At 49.1% G+C, this 12,072-nt stretch overlaps 1 long non-coding RNA gene across 1 annotated transcript; it reads right to left on the bottom strand.

Moving 5' to 3' along the window:
* Positions 1-4,187: 4,187 nt before the first annotated feature.
* On the bottom strand, positions 4,188-6,455 carry LOC102372918. Its single transcript, XR_324983.1, has 3 exons — positions 6,419-6,455; positions 5,456-5,629; positions 4,188-4,371 (listed from the first exon to the last, which is right to left on the bottom strand). It is a non-coding gene; the product is annotated as an uncharacterized LOC102372918 (long non-coding RNA).
* Positions 6,456-12,072: the final 5,617 nt, after the last annotated feature.

Raw genomic sequence — 12,072 nt, 5'->3', positions numbered from 1 at the left:
CCCCCCCCCCCCCCCCCAAGGTGGAATACCTTACATTTTTCGGTATTGAACGTCATCAGCTTTGTATCCATCCATATACCAAGTTTATCCAAATCAGCCTGGATCGCTAGCCTATCCTCAGGTGTGGACACTAGTCCCCAAAGTTTAGTGTCATCAAAAAACTTAGCCAGTGCACTTCTGACACTAATGTCCACATCATTGATAAAGAAGTTAAAGAGAACCAGTCCAAGGACAGAGCTTCGGGGGATGCCAGTGGTCACAGAGCACCATAATGATTCGCTACCATTGACCACTACTCTCTGTGACCTCGAAGCCAATTTCCCAGCCATCAGACTGTGGTGTAGCCAAGGCCACAGTTGGCCAATTTTTCCATGAGGAGGTCATGGGACACCAAATCAAAGGCTTTTTTAAAGTCCAGGTATAGGACATCAATTTCTTCTTTGTCCAGGTGATACATCACCTGGTCATAGAAGGAGATGAGATTCATCAGGCAAGACCTACCCACGACAAACCCATGCTGGCTCTCCCTCAGAATGTTGCCCTCAGTCAGCTTATCCAGGAGGGTCTCCTTGATAATGTTCTCCAGAATCTTATTGGGGATTGAGGTGAAGCTGATTGGCCTGTAATTCCTGAATCTACTTTCTGCCCTTTCTTGAAGATGGGTACCACATTGGCCTTCTTCCAGTCTTCAGGTACTTCACCTGAGTTTCATGAGTTTTTTAATATTTTTGCCAATGGTCAGGCTATGACACCTGCCAGCTCCTTGAGAACTCTAGGGTGTAATCTGTCAGGGCCAACTGACTTGAAGGTATTCAGCCTCTCAAGGTGATCCTTTAATAGATCAACACTGATGCTGGGTATAAATACGCCCTCACCCTAGGCATCCCATGTCTTGCTAGGCGGGCCAGTCCCATTGGACTGATGAAAGACCAAAGCAAAGTACCCATTGAGCAGATTGACCTTTTCCTGGGTGTTGGTTATCAGCTGTCCCGTTTGGTTCAGAAGGGGTCCAATGTTACCCTTGTTTTTTTTCTGACTCCCTACATATCTGAAAAAGGACTTTTTGTTATCCTTAGTATGTGAAGACAGATGGAGGTTGGTTGCAGCCTTGGCTTTCCTGATCTGCTCCCGGCAGGTACAGACCAGTGCTGAGTACTCCTCCTTGGTGGTAATTCCAGCCTTCCATCCTTTATATTCCATCCTTCCATCCACCTCTTTTGAGGTGCAGGAGGTCCTCAAGTTCCCTTCTGAGCCAAGGTGGGTTGCTGTGCCCTTTTGCTACCCTTTCTCCAAGAAGGGATGGCCATCCCTTGTGCTGTCAGGATCACTCCCTTGAGGAGCAACCACTCCTCTTCAACTCCTCTTCCTGTCAAGTCATGGTCCCTTAAGGCCTCGACAACAAGCCTCCTGAGCTTCTCAAAGTCAGCTTTCCTGAAGTCGAGGTCTTCTGTATTGCTGACTGACTTGCCAGCTTTGCGATGCATAGTAAAGGTGATCAGCTCATGGTCACTATCACCCAGCTTTCCCTCGATTCTTAGGTCACTGACTAGGTCATCCCCTTTGGCCAGTACCAGATCCAGCAACGCTTTACCTCTTGTCAGCCCATAGACTTCTTGAGACAGGTAGAGCTCATCCGTGCATGTGAGGAAGCTTTGTGACCGATCAGATTTGACCGAGTGCTTTTCCCATGAGATGTCCAGGTAGTTAAAGTCTCCCATAACAACCATGCACTGAGAGCAAGCAGCCTCAGTCAGTTCCCTGGAAAATTTCTGGTCCAGCTCTTGTTTCTGGTCAGGAGGTCTGTAGTAGACTCTTACCATGATGTCCCCTGTGCCATGTTCCCCACGTATTTTAACCCAGAGGGACTCCGGTCATCCTCCCTGGGTGCCAATGTCAGCTTACAGGGATGTGTAGCTGTCCTCGACATAGAGAGCTACACCCCCACCCCTTTTATCTGTATGATCTCACCTGTACAGGGTATAGCCATCTATACCTGTGATCCAGTCATAGGTGGAGTCCCACCAGGTCTCCGTTATCCCTATGAGGTCATAGTCATTCTTGTTTAGCAGGAGGATCAGTTCCTCCTCTTTGTAACCCAAACTCCTGGCACTGGTGTACAGGCAGGTAAGTGTCCCATTGGGGGCCCCTGCCTTGCCTACAGATCATTCCAGGGCTACAGTAGGTGTGCGTTCCCTTAAGTGCCTTAGCCTGCTGGATTTACAAAGGTTGCCCAGGGGGCTTGCAGTGGCAGTAATCCCTGCACCCCCTGGTGGGCTTAGTTTAAAGCCCAGTCAAGCAGGTCAACCAATCTGGCTGAGAAGAGCCTCCTCCCCAATGGACTGAGGTGGAGGCCATCTCTCCCCAGAAGACCACTGCCTCTCCCACCAAAGAGAAGACTGTGATCATGGAAGCTGAAGCCTTCATGGTGACACCAGCACTGCAGTCTTTGGTTGACAACCTTGACCCGTCTCTCCCTCCTCAGCCCATGACCCACAACTGGGAGGAGCAAGGAAGAAACCACCTGCACCCCCAGCCCCCTAAGCCCCACTCCCAGAGCCCTGTAGTCTCTCATGACCTGACTGGGATTTTTCCAAGCCACGTCATTCATGCCCACATGGATAAGGATCACAGGGTAGTGGTCGGGGGGCCGGATAATCTTTGGGATCCTCTCTGCTATGTCCTGGATTCATGCCCCCAGGAAGTAGCAAACCTCCCGGGCTAGGGGGCCAGGGTGGCAGAGTCTCGCACAAAGACCACTCTCTATTTCATCTTAGGGAGAGTAGGAAAACAGGCGTGGGTGATCTTCCCTTGCCTGCAGGTGGCATATCTGCCAGCTACCACGTCTCTGGGCCCTTCCTTCCTGGAGGCTGTTCCCCTTCAACTGCTGGTAGGGAACTAACTGCCTAGTCCCAGCCCTAGGGTTTATATGGACCTAGGGCCCTGCCTCCTCTGGCCGGCTGACCAGGTGCAGGTGCAGCCAATTCCTTTGTTAACCAGTTCTCATGGCAACCTGCACCTGGGTTGTTATCTGGATCTTTGTGCTCTCTCCCTGGGCAATCTCTGCTCTAAGAGGAACAGGCACCTTGGTGCCCTGTGACACACCTCCTCCTTTAAGACCCAGACTCACCAGGGAGCGTCTTCACTCTTTTCCACCTTGCATCCTTCATCTTGGTCCTCTTAACTTCTTGTCCTTGCTCACTGACAATTCTAACGCATGGAGGCGGAGGTTTTCAGGTGTCTTCTGCTCACCTTTTCCCCAAGGCACACCATGTGGGATTTAATGGGAGTTGCCCCGCCACGGGCAGTCCCCCCACATTAGCTAACCTTGGCAGGCTGAACTCTCAGTCAGTTGAGATCCTTGCCTTCTAGGGTTTACCCTCTCCTCCTACCCTACTCTCTCTCCTTCCCCCATCTCCGTATTAACTGTCTGTCAAAACTGAGTCCTGTTGTGGGCTGGTCTGAATCTTCTCGCTCTTCCCCAGGGAGCTCTTGCCTACTTTTGGGGATTTTCTTCCCCTCACATCTGACTCATCTATATTCAGCCCCTATATACCCTGGTCTCTTTCCTAGGGCATATTGTGGGGTTTCTCCCTCCCCCATGGCTCTCTGGAGATCCCGAAGCCTTCCCCACATCTCCCACTGTCTCCTCAATGCCTTCTGGGTGTATTCTTCCTTCCAGAACTCTATCTTCCCCTGGCCAGTGGGTTTTCCTTTAGGTCCCTTATAAATTTTTACATAAACCACACCCCTGCAACACACTGGTCCAAGTACTGAACCCTGGGGGACCCAACTGGCTACTTTCCACCAGGTAAGAAGAAAGAGAGAGTTCAGAGTACTATGTGAACTTTACCATAATCTAGAAAATTCAGTGAGAGACTTAAGGAATTAAGCAATAAATCAATAGGTTAGAGAGTCTAGTATGTGATTAGGGATCAATTTTATAGCTGTGTTGGTCTGGGAAAAAACAGATACACAAAGCTCTTGGATCAAAGGGAATATATTTTATTTTACCAACTAAATAGTAGCAAAAAATTCCTTTCTTTTCAACCTTTCAGGCACAAGCACCCTTCTTTGGGCTGAGGAGAAATCAAAGATTGTAAAAGTCCTCCTAGGTAGAAAATAAACTTCATTTTGCACAGGGGAGAGAGAAGCTGGAAGTGTATTCCCCTGGGTCTGAGAGTCGTTGTTTGAGAATGTTGCTCTGTGATGTGCAGATTAGGCCGTCTTCAGCCCTGGAGGTGTCTGGTGTCAGAGGCATCCAGAGACGTTAAAAATTCTTCTTTCTTGTTTAGCAATGAAGTTTATATTTCCAAGCAGATAAAATATGATATCATTCCATGTTTCAGGCATCAATTTTATAGCCATGTTGGTCTGGGGAAAAAAAGATTCACAAAGCTCTTGAATGAGAGGCAATATCTTTTATTAGATCAACTAAATAGTAGCCAAAAAAATCTGCACATCACAGAGCAACATTCTCACACAAGGGCAATGCAGAGGTGCAGAGGCAGTTTGAGTGGGGCAGGCACCTGCACACCCATATTTATGAGGCCTTGTCAGACAGGATGCAGGAATGTGGGCACTCCTCATCAGCACGGCAGTACCACAACAAGGTCAAGGCATTGAGGGCCCAGTGGGTGGCTGTGACCAACCACAACTGTCAGTCTGCTTGTGCCCACAAGACCATGCCCTTTATGCAGCAGCTGACCCAAATTTTGATGCCCTGGGACCCAGGCCATATCTGTGTGACTTACACCAGTGACACGTCACCACAGGAGAGACCCTCAGGCATTCAACACTCCATCCCATCCCACTCCCTCGATGCTTAATCCACTAACAGCTCAGAGAGCCCTGGCCAGCAGCTTCCTCACCAGCTGCATAGTCCTAGACCCCGCCATGAGGAATGACTCACCTTATTGTCCATTGTAACCCCAGGTCCTTTTCTGCAGAGCTGCTGCCCAGCCAGTCAACCCCCAGCCTGTACTGATGCATGGGATTGTTCTGTCCTAAGTGCAGAACTTTGCACTTGTCCTTGTTGAACCTCATGAGATTCCTTTTGACCCAAACCTTCAATTTGTCATGGTCCCTCTTTTTTCTGACTTTTATGCAGTGGGAAGAAATGGAGTGGGGGAAAAGCTCTCCTCCAAACAAAGGGACCATGAAATTGAAACAAAAAAGTGTCCTTACAACCATGCTCTCCAGCAGTGAACATGACTGCACCCAGATCCTTGTAAAAAGCAACATCCTTCTGCCTCAACTGGGATTTGGCACAGGGCAAGGGCAACTGAGCTACCCAAGTGATTATTTAAACACATGGGACAAAGTTCAAACTCAAACACCTGCAGTCCACTGCCTCAGCCCCTTAACAACCACACAGCAACACCCACAGTTAAGGAACAACACATGTGAACAGGAGGTAGGACAATAGCAATGGATCAGAAGAAACCTGGGCTCTCACCTTACAAGGTGGAGGAGCTACAAGAGAAACATGCTCCAGTAGAGGCTGTGGGTGATGAAATTTCAGTCCATCTCTGTCATACACTACAAAGATAGAGCTGGAGCACAAATTCCTGACTTTGCAGGTGTTCTCCAGGGCATGAATCCAGGCCACCAGGAGCCATGCTTGTCAGTCCTAGGAAATCAGCAAGAAGCATGACAAAAGTTAAGCTTTCAGACTATTTGAGGGCATGTGCTGTTGACAGTGGGATACCAGAATGTTTGCACTGGAAATGTTCCTTCTCTAAGGAGAAATTCTTAACATTTTTTAATTGAAGCAATGTCAGCCTCAAACACTCCCCTCTCCCTTGCACCCTCCAACAGCTGCACCAGGTGGGTCACTTCCATTTCTGCTTTCCAAAAAACAGAGAGATGGCAGGGATGTCCCAGATACACCCCAAGGAATTGTCTGCCTAAAAAAATGGAAGCCCCTGTTGTACTGGGTCAACTAATTCCCATTGTTGGAGGCACTGTTCTCCCTCTCAACCAGCTCTTCTGAGTTCCACATCCTGCCTCCAGCTTGGTGTTTTAGGCTAGGGACAGAAGTTACACATAAACTGGTTTAAACCTGTAACAGAACAAAAGTTCAGTGCACATAAACCAGTTTCAAAATGGCTGAAACTGGATTAAGATAAGCCTTGTTGAATGTAGTATCAAACTTAACTGAGTAAGTCAGCCCAGTTTATGAAAATTCTGTCCCAGACCCCTGGTCCAAGTTAAATCATAGTCCCCCAGCATCCCAGCATGCTTTGCAGCCCTGGCTAGGGCTGGGCTGTCTTCACAAGAGAACAGGTGTGTCCCTTTCCCTCTGCTCCCTAGCTCAAGCAGTGAGGGCTGACTCACTGGCCTCACTAGTTGGCTCACTGTCTCCCCTCCAAGCAAACCCTGATTGGGATCTGGAGCCAAGGAGGGGGGTTAAACTCACCTTCCCCCAAGGACAGAGCTGCCCTGCTCTGCTGTCTTAGTGCTGGCTGCAACTGTGGACTACAAATCCCAAAAGCACCTGGAAACAAGAAGAGGAAGTGATAAGCAATCCTGTAGAGTTCTGCAATCCTTCCTGCTGCTGTGATTGTGGACTGCAAATCCCAGAGACCCTGGGAGCAGCAGGAAGAGGAAGCAGACATACAGCCCAGGATGGCTATGTGCCAGAGAGCTGTGCTTTAGCACCCTCCAGCTTCTGGCTTAAGCCACTGTAGGCATATGCCTGCATTTACTTAATCAAATGTGAATGCATTGGTGACAAGGAGGGGGGTGCACACGGGTGCACATGCACCCCCTGAGATCAGCCAGGCACCCCCTGGAAGTGCCAGCCTGAACCACTGGCTCAGTGATCAGCTGCTAGAGGACCATGCCCTCCACCCCTCCATTATTGATCTGGTGCCCCTCCAGACTCAGGAGTCACCAGTCATTTATGTGTGAATGTCTGTTCATTTGCTTATTGGTTTAATTTTTGCAGCTTAGACTAACCTGCAAAGACTAAATCAATTCAGCCTCAGGCTTTTTAACTGTCTATACTTAGCCTTAATGTCAAGGAAAAGGTCCCAAAGGAAACATGGAGGGGAGGGGAGGGGAGGGGAGTTGGCCATCCCTGGCATCTGGACTCAGAGAATCTCTGATATAGAGCGGTTATTTCCTTGTGTTAGAAAATGGGAAGAGAATGGCAGACTTGGAACCCTAAGAACATGGACATCCACTGATGGGGAAAAGCAGCATCCTCACATCCCCAAGTTTTTGCTTTGGGAAGTGGAGAGTTTGTGGATGTCTGAGACATGAGAGAACCATCTTAAAGTACAGCTGCAAGTCCTACAAAAGTCACAAAATCATTGATGAGCCAGGTACCCCTGGTCTGCCCAAGTCTGAGCAGTCCTGCATTGCCTCTACAGCTCAATGATACTGCCAGGAGGAAAAGCAGAAGTCATAGTATCATAGTGTCTACTTCAAATCTACTTGAAGTGGATGCCAAGATCATGCATAGGCATGGGTGTCAGATTTTAAAACCAACACCTTCACCACACAACACTTCTGGTGAGTTTCACAAGTGTTTCTGCTTTTGTTCTGGTAAGTTTTGCATTCTGGCAGTGTTTTAATTTTGAGGCTTCGCATCTCTGTTCCCAGCCCCACCTTAAACCATCAGCACAGGGATGTCCTGTGCTCTCCCATGGGAACACCACCAGCACCAGCCATTCTCGCCCTCTGGGACTTGCAGGGTCACCCTCTCCCTGACCCCAGGACCTGGAATGTAATTTTCAAAAGAAAGAAAACAATATGGAAATAGGAGATTCCTGGCAGGAAGGGAATATTTCCCAACACAGAGCCTTTAACAACAGTTTCAGGCCTTTAGCTGCACACCTGAGTACAAGCTTCTGAGTGACATAAGGCATTTATGGGAAAAGCTAGCACAAGTAGCTTTCTTGTAAGAGGAAGTCTTCTGAGTGGAACCAATACACAGCTAGACCTACAACCAGTGCGTTTAAAGCACAATGCTTTCACCATTCGGCCATTTAGGAGAGGACCTGTAGGCCCTTCTTACCAGTGTGAACTTTGCTCTCTCCTCATCCAGTAGCACATGGGAGGCTGCCAGACCTGGTTTGTCCTGCTCCCTCCATTTCTCTCAGTGCTACCTTTCCTCCTGTTCACAACTTTGTTCTCTCCCTCATAACCCTCTGCTGCTGGCCCTTCCCAGGAACCAGGAAAGGGGAAGATCATCCACCCTGACCATGACCAGTGCCCCCTTCCCTGGCCAGTCACTGCCCACATTGCCCTGAGAGCCCAGGGCTGGCCTCACATTTGGCAATGCTGAAAGCTCTCAAGTGAGGGCAATGGGGAGGCAAGCTGGGGGTATAAACAGTTTGTAGAGTAGTTTATACTGTGAGAATATGGCCTTTGGGTTGTTCCATTTTGGGTTGTCTGGTTCAAACAGGACAAAACAAACCAGGAATGTGCCACACCAAACTGAAAGTCTTTATTTTCCAGTGAAAATCCCTGAAAACCAAAGAAAAGCAGAGCCAAGCAAAGCAGGACAGGAAACAAGAAGGAAAGAACCTCTCCATTGTGTAAATCAAAATGAGAAAGGGGCCTTATTTTTTTAACCCTTTTTTCATCCTAAACTGCCTGGTTTGCATATCAGCAATTGAGAGGCATCAGAGCAAAGCAGATAATATTAGTTTGAGACTGGAAACATTGTCAATGCATAGGGGGTGCACGAGAGTGTGGTGCACCCTCTGTGAAAAGGTGCCACTGACACTGCTGGTGGCACTTGTGGGCAGTCACCACCCACCACCCCTCTCGCTGCTGACAGAGCTGGCGGCATCTGCGGGCAGTCCAGGATCACCACTGGCCCCCACCTACACTGCCAGCAGCATCTGTGGGTGATTGCCAACCACCGGTTGGTGCTCACCATTCCCACGCCCCACTGCCAACAGTGCTGAAGCCACCTGCAGGAGCTCCCCGCTTGCTGCCACTATGCTCCCACCACTGATAGTGCTTCTGCTGCCTGTGGGAGCTTCCCATTCCCCACAGCCTCTGGGGGCACACAGCATTCATGACTGGAAAGACCCTTGACCAAAGATGGGTATAGAGAGCCCGACAGAAGGGCTAACTGGCTATGTGAGCCTGAGTACATCAGATAGTAAAGTATCAGACTTTTAATCTGAGGGTCCAGGTTTCAAGTCCCTGTTCAGGTGGTAGCTGTTTGCTTTTGATCCCTAGACATTAGGGCTTTTGATTCATATATTTCAGCAATATTAGGGCTGGAAGAGACCTCATGAGATCATTGGATCCAGCCCCCTGTGCAAAGGGCAAGGAGTCAACTGGGGTCAGATGTTTCTTGTTCTAAATGTTTCTTGAAGGTACCCAAAGTAGGTGCTTGCACCACTTCTGGGAGGAGTCTATTCCAGACCCTGGAGCCTCAGACAGTAAAGAATTTTTTCCTTATGTCCAGTCTAAATTGGTCTTTCAGCAGTTTGTGACCATTAGACCTCGTCTTCCCTTGGGGTGCCCTGGTGAACAGATGTTTTCCCAGTTCCTGACGCACACCCACAGGCTTCCACCAAGTTCCCCCTGAGCCTTCTCTTCTCCAGGATGAAGAGTCCCATGCCTCTCAGCCTCTCCTCATAAGGCCTGCTCTCTTGACCTCTAATCATACATGTGGTTCTCCTCTGGACTTTCTTAAGCTTCTCCATGTACTCTAAAGTGTGAAGCCCAGAACTGGATACAATACTCCAGCTGCAGCCTCATCAAGGAAGGCTGAGTAAAGCAGGAGGCTGACTTCTTGGGCCTTGCCTGAGATGCATTGGTAGATGCAAGCCAGGGTTTTATTTGCTATGCTGGCTGCGGCATCACATTGGTGGCTCATGTTTATCTTGTGATTAGTCATGACCCCCAAGTCTCTTTCGGTCATGGTGCTAGCAAGTGTAGCACTGCCAAGCCTATAAGTATGATGTGGGTTCTTTCTCCCACAGTGGAGCACGTTGCATTTCTCTGTGCTGAATGTCATCAGGTTTTGATCCACCCACCCTGTGAGCCTGTCCAAATCAGCCTGAATTCCCAGCCTATCCTCTTGAAGTAGATTCATAGATGTTAGGGTCGGAAGGGACCTCAATAGATCATCGAGTCCGACCCCCTGCATAGGCAGGGAAGAGTGCTGGGTCTAGATGACCCCAGCTAGATGCTTATCTAACCTCCTCTTGAAGACCCCCAGGGTAGGGGGGGAGAGCACCACCTCCCTTGGGAGCCCGTTCCAGACCTTGGCCACTCGAACTGTGAAGAAGTTCTTCCTAATGTCCAATCTAAATCTGCTCTCTGCTAGCTTGTGGCCATTATTTCTTGTAACCCCCGGGGGCGCCTTGGTGAATAAATACTCACCAATTTCCTTCTGTGCCCCCGTGATGAACTTATAGGCAGCCACAAGGTCGCCTCTCAACCTTCTCTTGCGGAGGCTGAAAAGGTCCAGTTTCTCTAGTCTCTCCTCGTAGGGCTTGGTCTGCAGGTCCTTAACCATACGAGTGGCCCTTCTCTGGACCCTCTCCAGGTTATCCGCATCCCTCTTGAATTGCGGTGCCCAGAATTGCACGCAGTACTCCAGCTGCGGTCTGACCAGCGCCCGATAGAGGGGAAGTATCACCTCCTTGGACCTATTTGTCATGCATCTGCTGATGCATGATAAAGTGCCATTGGCTTTTCTGATGGCTTCGTCACACTGCCGACTCATGTTCATCTTGGAGTCCACTAGGACTCCAAGATCCCTTTCCACTTCTGTGCCACCCAGCAGGTCATTCCCTAGGCTGTAGGTGTGCTGGACATTTTTCCTCCCTAGGTGCAGCACTTTGCATTTCTCCTTGTTGAATTGCATTCTGTTGTTTTCTGCCCACTTGTCTAACCTGTCCAGGTCTGCTTGCAGCTGTTCCCTGCCCTCCGGCGTGTCCACTTCTCCCCATAGCTTTGTGTCATCTGCAAACTTGGACAGAGTACATTTCACTCCCTCGTCCAAGTCACTGATGAAGACATTAAAGAGTATCGGTCCAAGGACCGAGCCCTGCGGGACCCCACTGCCCACACCCTTCCAGGTCGAAGCCGACCCATCCACTACGACTCTCTGGGTGCGACCCTCCAGCCAATTCGCCACCCACCGGACTGGTGGTGGGATACCCTATCGAAGGCCTTCCTGAAGTCTAAGTCTAAGTATACGACATCCACCCCTGAACTGAGTCAACATGGCCGGAGACCAACTGGCAGCTTTCTCTAGGGAGGATTTTTAAAGATAAACAGAAGAAAAAAGGCTCTTTCACCCAAGTGAATAATACAATTGAAACAAAATATTTTGCAATGCCCTTACAAATGGTCTCTCCAATACTGAACATGATTGCACCCAGCTCTTTGGAAAAAGGAGCAAGTTTCTCTCCTTGCAAAGAGCAGCCTTCATCTGAACAAGGATTTAAAACCTGGGCCATCAGAGTAAAAGCCTGATGATCCACTGACTGATGTGATCAGTATCTCATTTGACATTCCTTTTTCTGTGTGCTGCTGTTGCTCCTGACCCATCCCAGCCTCTGAGAGTGGGATTCCTGCTCCCACAGGGATGTCACCTGTTCTACTTCTGCTGATATTTTCCAAACAGTTGAGGTTTTGTCTGAAAAACACAAATAGGAAACCAGTTCCATTTGCAATTTTATTCCATATCAGAGGGTTTTTATTTTGAAGATGCCTGTTACTGAAAAAACAAATGTTTCACTTTAACTGAAATCTTGCAACTGTTTAGTTGGTCTAAAAAAATCACATCTACCCAAAGAAACTTGCCTTACTTTAATTGATAAAGACAGGAAGACAGAAAAGGGAAGTACCCAAAGAACATTTCTCATTTCTCTCCAGACCTAATGTGGCTGATAAACATTGCATGCCTGTGCACAGCTGCAACACAGCACAGAGGTGGCCAGGAGAGCAGCACGGGGCAGGGTGAAATGCCACTGTGGGCTGGGGCTGGAGAGGCACCAGGCTCTTTACTGCAGAGGCTGGGTCAGGCTGTGCTTGGAGCAGGCAGTGGTGGCAGTGGGAGGGGGCTATGGTGGGGCAGGGGCTGTAGCC

The sequence above is a fragment of the Alligator sinensis genome, unplaced genomic scaffold (genome assembly GCF_000455745.1).
Source record: "Alligator sinensis unplaced genomic scaffold, ASM45574v1 scaffold706_1, whole genome shotgun sequence".
NCBI classification, from domain to species: Eukaryota; Metazoa; Chordata; order Crocodylia; family Alligatoridae; genus Alligator; species Alligator sinensis.
This window is presented reverse-complemented; position numbering and strand designations above follow the sequence as displayed.